Source organism: Schistocerca americana, chromosome 5 (assembly GCF_021461395.2).
Source record: "Schistocerca americana isolate TAMUIC-IGC-003095 chromosome 5, iqSchAmer2.1, whole genome shotgun sequence".
Classification (NCBI taxonomy): Eukaryota; Metazoa; Arthropoda; class Insecta; order Orthoptera; family Acrididae; genus Schistocerca; species Schistocerca americana.
In genome coordinates, this window is record NC_060123.1 from 177,513,080 (window position 1) to 177,530,013 (window position 16,934).

General features: G+C 38.9%; 1 protein-coding gene across 1 annotated transcript in view; it reads left to right on the forward strand.

Moving 5' to 3' along the window:
• Positions 1-16,934, forward strand: part of LOC124616188 (28S ribosomal protein S29, mitochondrial) — a 99,605-nt gene that overhangs the window by 60,249 nt on the left and 22,422 nt on the right. The gene's annotated exons all lie outside the window — the stretch shown is intronic.

Below are 16,934 nucleotides of genomic sequence, written 5' to 3' on the forward strand. Positions count from 1 at the left end.
GGACTGATATGATCCAATGATTGAGGAAGTGGATAGTGACGGTTGCTGTGAAGAACAGTTATTGTTATGAGGTCATGAACAGTACTATTTATAGTCGAAGATATGTCACAGCAAATACTTTGAAATGTTCACAATTAATTAATATTCTGCATGCCACTATGTGACTGCTATCATTGCACACTGAAACTCTTAAATGTGAGATGTGAGTAATTATAGGCCAAAACATATTAAAAACTTTAACTGAACATTGCCGGCCCATACATATTCCACAGCCTGACTGTGAGGCTCATGCAACACAGCTCTGCCTGCTGACTGCAGACTGTCAACTGCCATCCAGTATTGGAACTCAGCAACAACAGTCACACTGCATTTAAAAACATTGCCAGTGGGCAGCAATTACTCTAAAATTCTATGTCAGCAAAAGCAGAGGTAGCTGCAACAAAGTCATTGTGATTAATTAGTTCGATAAATTGGCTCCCAGCTATTGGCACAAAATATTACTGTAGCAGCTGATGGTGGCTCGACTACAAGTTTTGGGAGCTGAGCATGGGAAGAGGCAACAAAACTCGATGTGCGAGTCACTCTACGGAGTAGCAGAGATTCCGAACACTGTGCAGCGATGAGCACGCAGCAAACACAACACAACTAGCATGAGCAACGGAGTAACTAACTACATGTAAAACATATCACAGTGCAAGGCAAAGGCTAGGTCTGAGGTAGCTGATGTCTGCGTAAGAACTACTGAGCCAGGCATTTTGCCGTCGGCGATCAGTGGCTCTGCCACATAACTCCTCGCAGTCGCCCTCGGTGTCAGTGTTTTGCACTATTGTGCTATGATACCCGTGCTAGCTCATCTGCACCCCTCTTGACATCTGCCGACAGGAATACTAAAGGGGCCATTGGCTCATTTGTCATAGTTGGCAGGCTTAACTGCTTTTAATTTTCTCTCTTTATTTTGATGGTGTGACTGAATTAAAGAAGTGTGTTTTGCTGCCAGTAGCAGAGGCACTTTAGGATAGACAAAGTGCATCAAGTCAGGGCAAGACTGATTAAAATGTGGAAGGCATGTTGAAGACCTCTAAAAATATAATTTATTCTTATTTTAAAATAATATTTTCTTTTAACATGTACAGTGACAAGAAAGGATATTGTTTTCATTGGAATGGCAAGAAATTTCAGTATCTCTTTATCATTATTCAACTTGCCAGTACCAGGAAGACATAAAATTTTTGAAAACATTATCAGCGATCTTATATTAATATGATAATTAAGAAACAGTCTTGATCGCAAATTTCTTTTAATCGGAATGGCAGGTGGACTTCCATAGAACAGGTTGCGCCGATCCACGACACTGAACTGGCTGCTGCAGTTAAAAGAAATTTGCGACCAAGACTGTTTTTTAATAGTCATTCGAGGAAGACTATTTGGTGATTTAGGGTAAAAAGTTAGAGAGACAAAATAATTTCCAGCTTTTTCAGTACTATTCAGTGATATTAATTTTTTATTTAAATCATATCTGATGTTTTAGAGTGGACTTAGTTTCTTCCAGTTTGTGGTAGAGTTTAGTGATGTAGGGGTTACCAGTCAATTCATCCTTAAAGGACACACAATTTGCATGTCATCTAAAAAAGTGGATGTGCACTTTTTGAGGAAAAGGGCTTGTAAGATAGGCTTATGACACTCACTAGATGAAATGATGATCATTGACCAGTCGACAGTTACATATGGGTTTAAATTTACTAAGCATTTTCCAGAACTGGGAAAAAAAATTGCAGCTTTCTTGTTGTCCTCTTGTAGAGTTGAATCTATCATCTCCATTCTTTGTGTCACACTCACCAGACACTACACTCACGTAATGGCTTGTCCTCTGTCACTCACATGCCTCTAGTTTTCTTAGTGTGGTTTCATACCTTGCATACTTCTATCTCATCTGAGAGAAATTGTGTTTCTCCTCTTTCATCATCACAACTGTTAAGTACTTTTAATATGAAACGTGTACCTGAAATATGTTAATAAGAACTATTAGATGGATATTTATTGCTTGTACATAATTAATTTGCTGGTAACATTAACTAATGGTTGTATCTCGTTACTGTTAGTGTCCTTTTCTTAATCTTTGACAAAGTCTACATCTACATCTCTGTGACTACTCTGCAATTCACAGTGAAGTACCTGGCAGAGGGTTCATTGAGCCGTCTTCAAGCTATTTGTCAACTGTTCCACTCTCAAACAGCACGTGGGAAAAACTAACACTTCAGTCTTTCCCTGTGAGCTCTGGTTTCTCGTATTGTACTACAACAATTGTTTCAAAATATTCATGCACTCAGAGGAGAAAGTTGGTGATTGGAATTTTGTGAAAAGATCCTGCCACAATGAAAAATGCCCTTTTTTTCTGTTTTTTCTTTTAATGATTGTCACCCCAGCTCATTTATCATATCTGGGACGCTCTCTCCCATATGTCACGATAATATAAAACGGGGCCATATGTCGCGATAATATAAAACGAGCTGCTCTTTGTTGAACTTTTTTGATGTTTCTGTGAATCTTATAGGCTGCGAATCCCGCACTGTGCAGCAACACTTCAGGAGAGGACGGACAAGTGTATTGCAGGCAGTCTCTTTAGTAGACCTGTTGCATCTTCTAAGTGTTCTGCCAGTAAATCACACAGTCTTTGGTTAGCTTTCCCCACAACAATATCTATGTGAATGTTCCAGTTTAAGATATTTGTAATTGTAATGCCTAATTCATCATTTGCATTTAATTGTTACTATACGGATGCCATATCTAAATCATTTTGCAACTGAGTTTGATCGTCTGTTGACTTTATGAGACAATAAATGACAGCATCATCTGCAAACAATCTTAAGAAGGCTGCTCAGATTGTCTCCTAAATCCTTTATATAGATCAGGAATAGCGGAGTACATATAATACTTTCGTGGGGAATGCTAGATATCACTCCTATTTGACTTGATTTGACTTGATGTCTTTCCATCAGTTGCTACGAAGTGCGACCTCTCTGACAGGAAATCATGAATCTATTTACACAACAGACACATTACTCCATACACACACAATTTGATTAGAAGTTGTTTGTGAGGAACAGTGTCAAAAGCCTTCTGGAGCTCCAGAAATATGGAATCAGTTTGAAATAGCACCCATTGCTTCATGTTGGTAAGAGTTAGTTGTGTTACACAAGAATGATATTTTCTGAATCCATGCTAACTACTAGTCAATAAATTGTTTTCTTTCAGACCATTCATAATATTCAAACACAGTATATGTTCCAGAATACAACTGCTAATTGGCGATAGTGATATGGATATGTAATTCAGCAGATTACTCCTATTTCCTTTCTCAACTGTTTAGGTGACCTGTGCAACTTTCCGCTCTTTGTATACGGATCTGTTTGCTGAGCTAGCAGTTGTATTTGATTGCTAAGTGTGGAGCTATTGTATAAGTGTACTCTGAAAGGAACCTAATTGATGTACAGTCAGGACTGGAAGAAAAGCCTTTATTAAGTGATTTAAGCTGTTTCGCTACACTCACATTGGCAGCTGTTCTCGATTTGAAATCTGCACCATGCACTTAGTCTTCTTTGGTGAAGGAATTTTAGAAAATCATGTTCAGTAACTCTGCTATAATGGCACTGTCATGGGTAACATTAACATTGCTATTGCACAGTGAAGGTATTGATTGTGTCTTCCTACTGATGTGCTTTAAATATGTCCAGAATCTCTTTGGATTTTACACTAGATTTCAAGACAAGAGTCTTGTTGTCTTATTACTTGCTATGTTTTGCACATCTTTACTTTGGCCACTTTGAAAGTTTTAAACCAGCAACACAGATTCCAGTCTTTTTAACATACAATGATGTTTTTTCTAAGCATTTTTGATAGAGTTTAATGGGTTGGTGTACCCTTACTGACAGCTCCGTAAAGCACCTGTTTGGTAATGATACTGGTCTGGGAGCTTTGAAGGCAAACAGCCATTTCTAAGAGCACAAAGAAAATCACCTTTTTCCATATATGTACAGATAAGTGGTTTTAGAGATATCAGGACTTCCAACCTTTCAACCCAGAGCTGAGCATATTAGTGCCTGTTGTCCTAGTTTTATCAGCTGTGCTTTTGATTGTGTGTTCATTTGCAAGTGCGAAAGTGACTATTATATTTTTACTCACTCCATATGTTCTCTTCATTTGCTGGACAGTATCATCAAAAAACGTACATCTGCATATGGATATAAAGAGAGAACAAGTTGATGTTCTAATTGAAAAAATGGGGTTCTTCAGTGAAAGGATGTCAAATTTGTCCTTAATACACTCCTGGAAATGGAAAATAGAACACATTGACACCGGTGTGTCAGACCCACCATACTTGCTCTGGACACTGCGAGAGGGCTGTACAAGCAATGATCACACGCACGGCACAGCGGACACACCAGGAACCGCGGTGTTGGCCGTCGAATGGCGCTAGCTGCGCAGCATTTGTGCACCGCCGCCGTCAGTGTCAGCCAGTTTGCCGTGGCATACGGAGCTCCATCGCAGTCTTTAACACTGGTAGCATGCCGCGACAGCGTGGACGTGAACCGTATGTGCAGTTGACGGACTTTGAGCGAGGGCGTATAGTGGGCATGCGGGAGGCCGGGTGGACGTACCGCCGAATTGCTCAACACGTGGGGCGTGAGGTCTCCACAGTACATCGATGTTGTCGCCAGTGGTCGGCGGAAGGTGCACGTGCCCGTCGACATGGGACCGGACCGCAGCGACGCACGGATGCACGCCAAGACCGTAGGATCCTACGCAGTGCCGTAGGGGACCGCACCGCCACTTCCCAGCAAATTAGGGACACTGTTGCTCCTGGGGTATCGGCGAGGACCATTCGCAACCGTCTCCATGAAGCTGGGCTACGGTCCCGCACACCGTTAGGCCGTCTTCCGCTCACGCCCCAACATCGTGCAGCCCGCCTCCAGTGGTGTCGCGACAGGCGTGAATGGAGGGACGAATGGAGACGTGTCGTCTTCAGCGATGAGAGTCGCTTCTGCCTTGGTGCCAATGATGGTCGTATGCGTGTTTGGCGACGTGCAGGTGAGCGCCACAATCAGGACTGCATACGACCGAGGCACACAGGGCCAACACCCGGCATCATGGTGTGGGGAGCGATCTCCTACACTGGCCGTACACCTCTGGTGATCGTCGAGGGGACACTGAATAGTGCACGGTACATCCAAACCGTCATCGAACCCATCGTTCTACCATTCCTAGACCGGCAAGGGAACTTGCTGTTCCAACAGGACAATGCACGTCCGCATGTATCCCGTGCCACCCAACGTGCTCTAGAAGGTGTAAGTCAACTACCCTGGCCAGCAAGATCTCCAGATCTGTCCCCCATTGAGCATGTTTGGGACTGGATGAAGCGTCGTCTCACGCGGTCTGCACATCCAGCACGAACGCTGGTCCAACTGAGGCGCCAGGTGGAAATGGCATGGCAAGCCGTTCCACAGGACTACATCCAGCATCTCTACGGTCGTCTCCATGGGAGAATAGCAGCCTGCATTGCTGCGAAAGGTGGATATACACTGTACTAGTGCCGACATTGTGCATGCTCTGTTGCCTGTGTCTATGTGCCTGTGGTTCTGTCAGTGTGATCATGTGATGTATCTGACCCCAGGAATGTGTCAATAAAGTTTCCCCTTCCTGGGACAATGAATTCACGGTGTTCTTATTTCAATTTCCAGGAGTGTATGTATTGTACATGGTTCGCTCAAGAGTGTGACAAACTTACTGTCCATATTTGATACAGATAATGCTAATATTTATGTACAGTTCCACAAGTGGACTGATTGATTCATTTATATCACATATGTTGCTTGATAATGACTCTGCAGTTGAAATTGGCCAGTAGCAAATAAAAGAAAACAATTTTCAGCCTGTAGTGGACAACATTTTCTTTTGAAATTTTATCAAGATAGAACAATACTAACCTGGTTGGAGCCCTACCTTCTTGTTCTTGGCAGTGTTCAACAGTGTTCATCGCCTCAAAAATCCAGACTTTTGGATATTGGACTATGTTGTACGATTGATGCAACTCCAGTGTTGTTGTCGTTTTTTTTTTACTTATATTAACTTTAAATTGATCTGTTGGGCAATGGCCAGTTCACTAACACTTCTGTTCATATACATATCAATAAAAGGGTTGCATCACCCCGACATTTCGTGCAAGTGTGATGCTTTGTGACTGTTCCTGTACTGATTGGATGGTCACCCCTGACATTTGTTTGTAACTGTTACCTGCGGGCAGAACACTGCACTTGAATCAATTGCAGCATTTCAGTTACAAGTAGTTTACCGGTAGGGACGTAGTGGAGACATCCATGGAGCTGTAGAGTGAACATCCAGCATGTCGTGAAGGACAATCGCGACCAGTGATCGTGTCCGCATCATTACATTACGTGTAGAAGGTTGGTCAGCCAGAGAAGCTGCTCATTGTTTACACCAGAGTCAAAGTGACGTGGTGTGGACATGGAGCCAGTTCCAGTTAACAGGTAGAGTTACATCACACAGGTCACCCAGCTTCGACAGGTGTACGTGATCAATATTTAAGATAAAAAATCAAAGGCACTGTGGGCTGAGTGCTCCAGTATTGAATTTGGTGTTCAAAGAAGCTACAAGAACATTAGGTATTACATCCAACTGTTAGGAGATTATTGCGTGATGAGAGTCTCCATTCCCGATGGTCGCAGTGAACACCACATTGAATACCACAACACCATGGACTAAGTGACAGAACGACAAGAAATCATGCAGAATGGATGTTTTAAGATTAGTGTTGAATGCTGTTTGTGGATGAATCTCAGATCTGTTTGTACCCTGATAATCACAGACAATGTTTTTGGAGACAACTTTATAACATTCACTGTCTGCAACAATGTGTCCCATGTCTACAACAAGGTGGTGGTGGAGTGATGTTCTGGGGTAGCATTAAATGGGGCTACCATAAACCTCTTGTGTGTGCTGAGGGCAGTCTCACTGCTCACTGCTCCACGAGGTTCTGCAACTAATAGTGGTACCATATCACCAGTATTTAGGTGACAGTTTCATCTTGGTGGATGACAACTTGCTCACTGTGCTGTTCTCCAGAACATGTTCATTCAGCTTGCTAGGATTACCAGAATGGAGTGGCCTGCCTGTTCCCAGAATATGAATCCAATTAAACATCATTCATTTAATTTATTTCTGTGTCCAGTCAGCATTTCCAGAATGTAACAACTCCGATTGCCTTGTTGTTTCTCTCCATCAGGTCCTATGTTGTGTAGGGTTGTTGAAGTTGAGGACAAATTAGCAGGTTGGCTGGGTCTTGGGTTGTTCTGCACTCTCCATCAGCTGGAAGAATGCCCCAGTTTTGCATGTTGGTCTTGCAAAGAGGAATGCCCACCCTAAGACGATTGAGCGATCTCCAAATAGGGTAGGGCATGTCATTTCCAGGAGCTAGCTCTTCCTTTACAGCGATATCAGGTGGTAGCTTGCTCTTGTGCCTGGTGATGCGGTTAGACTCTGGTGTTCCCTCTAGTGGCCGAGTCCTGACGATGAAGCTCTTTCTTGACTTCAGTCAACTGACTACAGCCTGATGATCATGCAGTGGATGTCGGGGATCATAAGTTTGCTTAACTCTCTCTACAACAGCAGCAACAGCCCTTCTAATAGTGGGCGGAGCTATACCAACAGTCGGATAGATTTTATCAACTGGAGTTGGCTTCATACATCCCGAAAAGATTTGGACAGTCTCATTGATTGCAATATCAACCTGTTTGGTCTGAGTGGATGCACTCCACACAGGTGAAGCACACTCCGCAGTGGACACGCACAAAGCAAGAGCCGAAATTCTCAGGATGAGAGGACTTGCTTCCCAGGTGGTGGATGTGAGCTTCCTCAAGATGTTATTCCATGAACTAACTAACTTTCAGCCTGGTGTTACGGCAATGTTTCTTGAAGGACAGAGTTTGGTCAAGGATAACACCCTGATATACTGGTGTTGAAAAATGCTCCAGTCGTTTGCCTTCCCATGTAACCTCCAGTTCACGCCGAGCTTCTCTATGTCTGGGATTGATTGAAACAAACTCTTTTTGAACATCAACAATGACTACGTACTCTGTGTGACTTATGCAGAATTACAATTGAAGAGTGGGACTATTTGGACCAAGTCTGGCATGAAGGTCTCATTTTTGGTCTACCACGATGGATTCAAGCCTGTATCTGAGCAAGGGAATGTTACAACACATACCAACATTGCTCAGGAATGCTGTGAAAACCCTCCCATGATAAACATGATTTTTTTGTTATACTTTTTTTGTGATCTGGACACAATGCAAATGCATTGAATGACGGGATTGCAAATGAGTTGCATGCCAGGAGCCCATTTTTGTTTTCTGTGCAATGAATGTTGAATTAAATGTGTGATGCAAAACTTTTGTTGATATGTGTGTATCAAGATAACTAGACTAGACCGTCCAGTCACTCACAGTTTCAGTGCCAATACTTATCATGAATCTCCTCATCCCATAAACCACAGTTTTGTGAAACAGAACATTGAATACAGTTTGTTATTAAAGTCACCATAAACAGTTATATGGTATTGCAGTGCCTGTGTTATTCTGAATTACAGTGTAATGCTCCTTTGGACACACATGCATGTCCAAAGGAACATTACATCGTAATTTGGAATAACACAGGCACTGCAATATTGTATTTATCTGCTGACACTGGCAAGCGACTTTCGGGTAAAATGTCTCCCCTGTGCGGGTGTATACATAATGGATATGCAAGTACAGGTTTTAGACACATGGTTGACGAAAAATGGAAGTTTGGGTCTGGTCGTGAGTCATGCTCAGATAGTCTAAGCAGGAAATCCGGGTTCCACTCCCGGTCTAGCACAAATCTTCATTGTCATCATTCCATTATACAGCTGATGGTAGTCCATACACGCAACTGCAAATACATTTGATGTAATTATATATTGTGACACAGACACTCTATACATCCATCAAATGTAGATTGAAAACACAGTTTATGTTCGCAACAATCAAAGTAGTTCTCACAGATATTCCACTAAGACATGTAGTTAACAGGAGAAATAATTTAGAAATGTTAATTGTTCCATAAATGGTGGACTTTCATGTCTTTCATTGCATAACTTAATTAGATGAGCACAAACTTGATTAAAATGTTAATTGATTACTTCCTGGCCATTGAATTTGCTATATGATTGTAGCTAACTAGCTTCAAATGAAAAATTAGGGGGAAAAAATTCATTGTAACACAATAGCAGGTGGGAGACTTCCATTTTGCTTTGTTATATAACCCCCCTTTTGAATCATACAGACATATATTGATAAATAGATGACTGGATGATTCAGTGCTGAACAAACAGGCAAATGTCTTAATCTATATTTTGAAATTAGATGCAGATTGTGGATTGTAAATTCCTGGGCAGTAGAAACCCCCTGGCCATGGTCCTTCATCACAAAAAATAGAAACTCTCTACTATCATTTATATATACATGTATAATGTTTTTGAAACAAAGAAATTAATTTTCAGAATTTGAAACATTGGACAATAAATAACAAAATACACTTTTCAGAAATACAATACCAGAAATTTTTATAAAACTTTTAAAACCAAAATAAAGGGGTACCAACCCCAGAATCTTTGCTTCAAGAAGGAAAATGGACAGTTGGCTCTTAACAACCAAGAAAATTGCAAAGAACTTTCTAAATATTTTAAGAATCTTCTAAATTGCCCCGAGCCCACAGAAAGATTTCCACCAAAAATTCCCCAACAATGCAATCCAGTTTCACTTGCACCAAATGAAGAGGAAATCATTAAAGAAATTCATAGGTTGAAAAACAACAAAGCATCTGGTGAAGATGGAATTGTTGCAGAACTTTTAAAGGCAGCTGGTCCAAAAACCGTTAAAGAAATTACTTCAATCATGCAAAACATTTGGCAAACTGAAAAAATTCCTGATGAATGGAAAACCGCCTTGATTCACCCACTTCGTAAGAAGGGAGACAAAACTGATGTTAATAATTACAGAGGAATTTCTCTTCTTCCAGTCACATACAAAATCCTCTCTCAATGTCTTCTGAACCGAGCACAACAACAACTTGAATGGAAAATTGGCGAATATCAAGCAGGTTTCAGGCCAAATAGATCTTGCCCAGAACAGATTTTAGTCCTCAAACTAATTCTCAGACATCAAAAAATTTACAATAAAAAACTAGTTTGTACCTTTGTAGATTTTAGAAAGGCTTATGACTCAGTGGATCGTGAATCTCTTTTCCAAATTGTGAAAGAACAAGGCCTGGATCCTAAAACCACGGCAATTATCAGAGACACGCTAACTGGTACAAAATCAAAAGTAAAGTTCAGAGGAGAAATTTCAGAATCCTTTGAAATAAAAACAGGCGTGAGGCAAGGTGATGGACTCTCTCCATTGCTATTTAACTGCGTTCTAGAAAAAGTAATACAAGAGTGGCGCGAACGAAAATTAGAGTTCAAAATTGACCAACCAGTGAAATTAGGACGAACAAATATTCGAATAGACTGTTTGGCCTTTGCAGACGACTTGGTTATTCTAACGCAGGACATCCAAATTGCTCAGAAACAAATAGAAATTCTTAAAGAAACAGCAGAAAGAGTAGGTCTCCAAATCTCATTTGAAAAAACACAGTATATGACTAGCAACAAACTGGCACCCAAACTTTTGGAAACTAAGTATGGAAAAATCAAAAGAGTTTCGCAATTCAAATATCTAGGTGAAACAATCTCAGAGACTGGTCTAGAAAAAATTGGAAATGAAATTCATTGTCAAAAGATGGAGACAGCTTTTAGACTTACAAAAGACATCTACAACAAAAAATGTCTCTCGAGGTACTCTAAATTGAGACATTACAACACGGTCATAAAACCAGAGTGCCTTTATGGGGCTGAAACGCTAATTTTAAACAGAAAAAAGGACATTCAAGAAATCCAAAAAAGAGAAAGAAAAGTAATCAGAAAAATTCTAGGTCCAAAATATACTGAAGAAGGAACATACAGGCTAAGAGCAAATAGTGAAATTCAACAATACACCAGCATATATTCGGATATGAAAAAACGCAGATTAAAATTTTATGGGCATATTAAAAGAATGGATGCTACCAGACTAACTAAACAAGTAGTGGAATTCTACGAAAATCGAAGTAAAGCTAAATTTGAGACGATAAAATGGATTGCTGCTATAAAAGAGGACATGAAAGAGGCATATATAAAACAAGATGAAATTCAAGACAGAAAATTATTTAGGCAAAAAATTCATGACTGGGTAGTTGGTCAAGCTGAAAAACCAAAGAAAACTGGAACCACATGGTCTGATGAAAGGAAAAGAGCTCATTCCGAGAGAATGAAAACAATTTGGGCAGAGAGAAAGTCTAAAAGAAAATAACTGAATGCCCCGTGATTGTACTTCGCGTGGTCCAGTAGGGCCCAAACGTGAATAATAATAATAAAATACACTTCGCAAATTTAATCATTCACTATATTGCTGAGTTTTGGAAACCACACTTTTGTTTTGAGTCTGACCCCCAGCTTCCAGTGGCCCAGGCTGTGAGTCTGTTTTCCAGGTACTTTTGTCAGTCCCGTGGTTCCAATAGTACTCAGTGTCCATATATTCAAAAGAGTGTACAACATTTTATATACTTGTCAGTTAATTAATTTAAAGGTATGGAAGCTGCTGTTAAGCACTCAGTTCTCTTGAAATAAAATCTGAATTACTCAATTTCTCAATATTTGCTAAATTGATAAAAAAATGACTTTTTTGTTGTTTTTTCCTGTCAGATTCCAATATAGTTTCTTCATTTGTTGAAACTGATTAATTATCAATTTAATTCTTTTTACTTGGAATCATTCAAATAGAAATAAGTTTACGTGAGTCTTATTTCATGAATAAGTTAAGTATTATAACATTTTGAAAATAGAATATGCAGCAGTGTGTATTTGATTAGCCATTAAAGTTGTGAATTCATTTGGTTTTTTACTTATATTGCCATAGATTAGATAAATTATTTCGCTGGTGCTTCCAGTCATATAGGTGTCTTATCACTACAAAAACATATTGGTTTACCCACAATTATACTTCATTACTTGCTCATGTCTGCTTTCTCATTACATTTTTCTCGTACAAACCTGTTGGTTGAAGTAATGCATTTGCAAAATAAAATAGTGCAAAGACAGGTTTTGTAATTGTTGCTGCTTCATTTACCTCATTACTATTTCATTACAGTCATCATTCCATACATTCTGTTATTATTTCATCACAGTATTACTTGATTAGACTTCATTGACCCATTCCTTACTTATACTTTGTCAGTTCATTGGCTAATTATCATTAATCAATGTTGCTGATGTATCATATATTCCTTCATTACATAATAATTAAACATGAAAGTCCATGCTTTGTCTTTTATTATAAAAAGTGGCTCTACTAAATACCACATCATAGCAACAAAATTTCTTCATTATTAACAAACTTCTCCCTCGCATTATTGACAGACAAAAGCTTATTTACTGTATTTTATTGCGCCAGGTGAGGGTATTACTTTACTTTAAACCTAATTCACTTAAGTTTCTTTAGTTTGTACTTCAACCTGAAGGGCGGCATGGTGATATGTTTTTATGAAACTGGCCCATTAGTGCAGCCTTACCTTAGTTTAAGTAATTAACTTAAATTTAATGTCAAACATTTGCGAAAATGAAACCTAGTTGCTCAACATTTTTCATCTATTGCTGCTATTTAACATTTGTATTACTTGTTGCATTTTAATTTTACTACTCATTGAGCTGAAAAATATTTTTTAAATTATTTATGTAATTTTCACCATAACTAAATCTGACCATGTAGAAAACATTTTTTCATAAAATTTAGCTGACACAGCGTATGCTTCCATACTCTTATTGGTGTATAGAAAAATACAAATACAGACCTGATACTTTTACACATTAGAACTGAAAATAGTAGAGGATGATTATTTTTTTCTTGCATTCTATGGGTGGAATAGTTAGAGAATTAAGTGATTCAAAAAAGGGGAGTCAAATCACTCAGCTGAGAAAGGCACTGTTTGCCAAATAGCGTGTTCAGTAAAGTTCTGTGAAGTTCCTACATATTCATAGAGTCACAGTTACCCTGACCCCCTGCTCCTCCATCTAATTTTGCAACACTGGGTGAAATTTTACTCGTATTATTCACATCACCTGCAAATATTGCACTCCACCCAAAATCTTTGAACATTCCACACCTCACAAAAACAATTCCCTTAAACATTGCATTCATGCTGAAATTTGTCATAAGCCCATGTATATCGAAAACTACATTCAGCATAGTGTCTGCTTCATTATCAGTTTCTAATATGTTCGAAATAGCTACTACTGGTAATATAGCAACAGGCTTATTTACCTTAATAATATTTTCTTCTCCAGCATGCACACATTTCCTCACAATTTTGCTTGAATCAGTCTTTACTAACTTCATTTCCTTTACTTTATTACTAATTACTAAGGCTTTACATTCCTTTTTAATAAGATCATTAACTTTGTCTTCACTTTCATTTCCTACCTATGCCCCGTTCAACTCAACATTGTTGACATTATTCGTAACCATTTGCATCTCATTTACACCATAGTTAATTACTAAAGTTCTACATTCTTTTTGAAACTGGCGCTCATTCACACTGCCATATATTTTATCAGTAATTTCATTCATTACTTGCATATCTTCTGTTGCAGCATAATCACATGCGTTAGTATTTACATTAACAATTTCCTCATCTGCCTCCAGATTCTGAACATTGATGTTACCTCTATGCTTAGTATCAGAAATCAGTTCATTACACTAACATTACCAGAGCAAATTTGCATGCCTTCTGCAACTTTAACCTGGCAATAATTAAAATCATCAACTTCCATCCCCGTATTACAAATGTTTTCCATTTAATTTTCTTTTCGTTTCATTTCCAAAAACATCTAATTTTGAATCCAAATTTTTTGTTATTTCTTCTAATTTATTTTCTAAACAAATTTGTACAGAGTCCATCTTTTTGTTCAGACCATCAGTATGAACCATTACCTCATTAACTTCCTTCTTAATGTCACTGTTGGTATGTTCTGACTCCAACTCTAGATCACTAATGTCACATTTTATTTGGTGTTTAAGGTTATGGACAATTCTTTCGCTCAGTTTACTCAATGCATTCAATAGCCACTCATTATTATCAACATTTACTGCTCCTTGTTGTAAATATCTTTCTGCCTGTATTTTTGGCTTTACATCCACTTCACTCATTACTCCTGCTTCACTTCCCTCTACTTCATTGTCACAGTAGTCTGTAGGGAAGCCCTTGATGTTTCATTGATAACTGGACAGTCATTCACTTCTCCAAACAAGATTGAATCTAACTCTGACTTGAACCAACTGTCCGCACAAGGTACACTTTTAATTTCTACTGCCTATTCTTCATCTAAAGCACGCTGTCTTTCACTACTTTATCACTCATTTTGAACAAATAGTGAACAACACTTAGTAGGAGGACTATGTTACCTTAATTCTTACATGTTAGTTGATACTGTTAGGAGGACTATGTTACCTTAATTCTTGCATGTTAGTTGATACTGTTGCTTGGTCACTCCAGCTAACTCACATCCCCACCCCAGGTTGCAGTGTTGACATCTGAACTCCCAGTTGGGTCCTCATTGGCTGGTGTATCAAGTGTAGCTATTCAATTTCTGCTCTTCTGCTGGCTGCAATTACTTTTAAAGATAGCAGCTGGTTCTCACTTTTCTTATTGATTGTTTTTCAATTTGGGAGCTTTCTTGTTGGGTCTTTCTATGCGGTTTAGCCCATCTCATTCTGTTTCTTCTTTTTAATCCCATATACATTGTTATGTTCACTGCCCTAACACTTTTTTTCACTAATGTACCACATATAGTTTTATTTACATACTGTATGCTGTCACTGTTCTTGAGGTCACTGTCTTTATTAACAGCAGTGCCACTGTCCACTAGGTTCATAAGTTCTTTTCACCGAGCCAAAACAAGAACATTTCTTAACGTGGCAGCACTACTTGGAACAGCGCTAACCTGGTTCCAGCCTCACCTTCTTGTACTTCTCAGTAATGTAGAAGTACAAGTATCTTGAAACCAAAAAGTTACTTGGTGTTGAACTATGTTATATACAATATTTGATGAAACACCATTGTTTTTTAATTTCACTTGGTCACACATTTATTAACTTGAAATTGACCTGTTGGGTGATGACCACTTCGTTAACACTTCCAGTCATATACTATCAAGATAACCAGGCTAGACTGCCAAATCAGTGACATATTCAGTGGCAACACTTACGGTAAACACATTTCATGTCTGCAACAACCAAAGAAGTTCACAGAGATATTTCTCTAAGACATGTTGTTAACAAGATAAATTGCATGCAAATGTTAATTATTCCATCCAGTAGGATGGGGGCAACTTTTGTATCTTTCACTGGATAACTTGATCCAAATGGACACTAACTTGCATAAAAATGTTAATTGATTACTTTCTAACCACTGACTTTACTAACTCATTGAACAACCAAAGTACCATTTGTTATGGAAGGATAAGAAGCTGTATAAATGTTGACTGCTGTTCAAGGCACTGATTTGTAGTCAAATCCACTTTCAAATCATAAAAGATTTCTCATGCAAACCTGGATTCTTCAATGGTGTCCGTGAATGAATACTGTGTGAAGCATGAATGTGAAAGACCTTCCTCTATCAGAACAATCCTCATGTAAACATTATGCTGTGTATTCTTCCATGTTTGCTATTACCTCATTGGATTTTATTTCCTCCAAAGCCTCAGCTGAATACAATAGTAACCTTATGTTTTATGCGGCAGCATAGCTCACTCGCAGTGCTCAGCGAAGAGAACACAGTGCACAATGTATTACTGGCACTTTTAAACAAAGAAGCAGGTCCAACAAGACCGCAAGGATGTGAGCAACTGCAGATAATCGTGCGGAAGCTTTTTGTTTCTCTTCGACATTTCACAATTGAATGTTAATAATGTTTAATGTAATCTATTTCCAGTTGTTTTATTTTAACCCTTCTCTCAGACGGGTATTTTAAAATGCTGGAACACTGAAATTATTCACATCAGAAGTATTACAATTAAAACATTTGGTAACAGATTAGACCAAACATTACACCTGCAGATAACAAAATCATCAAACAGCAGATAAATAATAAATCTTGAAATACTATTAAAATTTTAAAAGGGATGGCTTAATTTGGAGTAATACTCTGGTAATAACTTAGAAAAAGAGCATAAAAAGAATATTAAAAAAATACGTGAATAAACACAGTATAATTTGTCTGTGAGAGTAATTAGTGATTTTAAGAGTATATTGCAGAGATTTCACTTTATAATGAAATACTGAGGTCACTTAAGGTATTACTCATGTGATAACCTCTGAACTACTTCAAACGTCCACCCCCACTAGCTGAATGGTCAGTGTGATGGATTGTCGGTCCTCTGGGCCTGGGTTCGATTCCTGGCTGGGTCGGGGAATTTTCTCCGCCCAGGGACTGGGTGTTGTGCTGTCATCATCATCATTCTATCGTCCTCATCGACTGCAGGTCGCCGAAGTGGCGTCAAGTTGAAAGACCGGCACCTGGCAAACGGTCTGCCCGGCGGTGGACCCTAGCCATACGATTAAATAAAAAACTCCTTCAGTCTCTGAATCTGAAGAAGATACCTTCAACTTTGATGAGTCGCCAATGAACAACACAATCTATGAAACCCTAGAAATGCCACATTTTGTCATCTTCTTTTATTACGTGTTGTTCTGCATCTCACCAGCATTTGG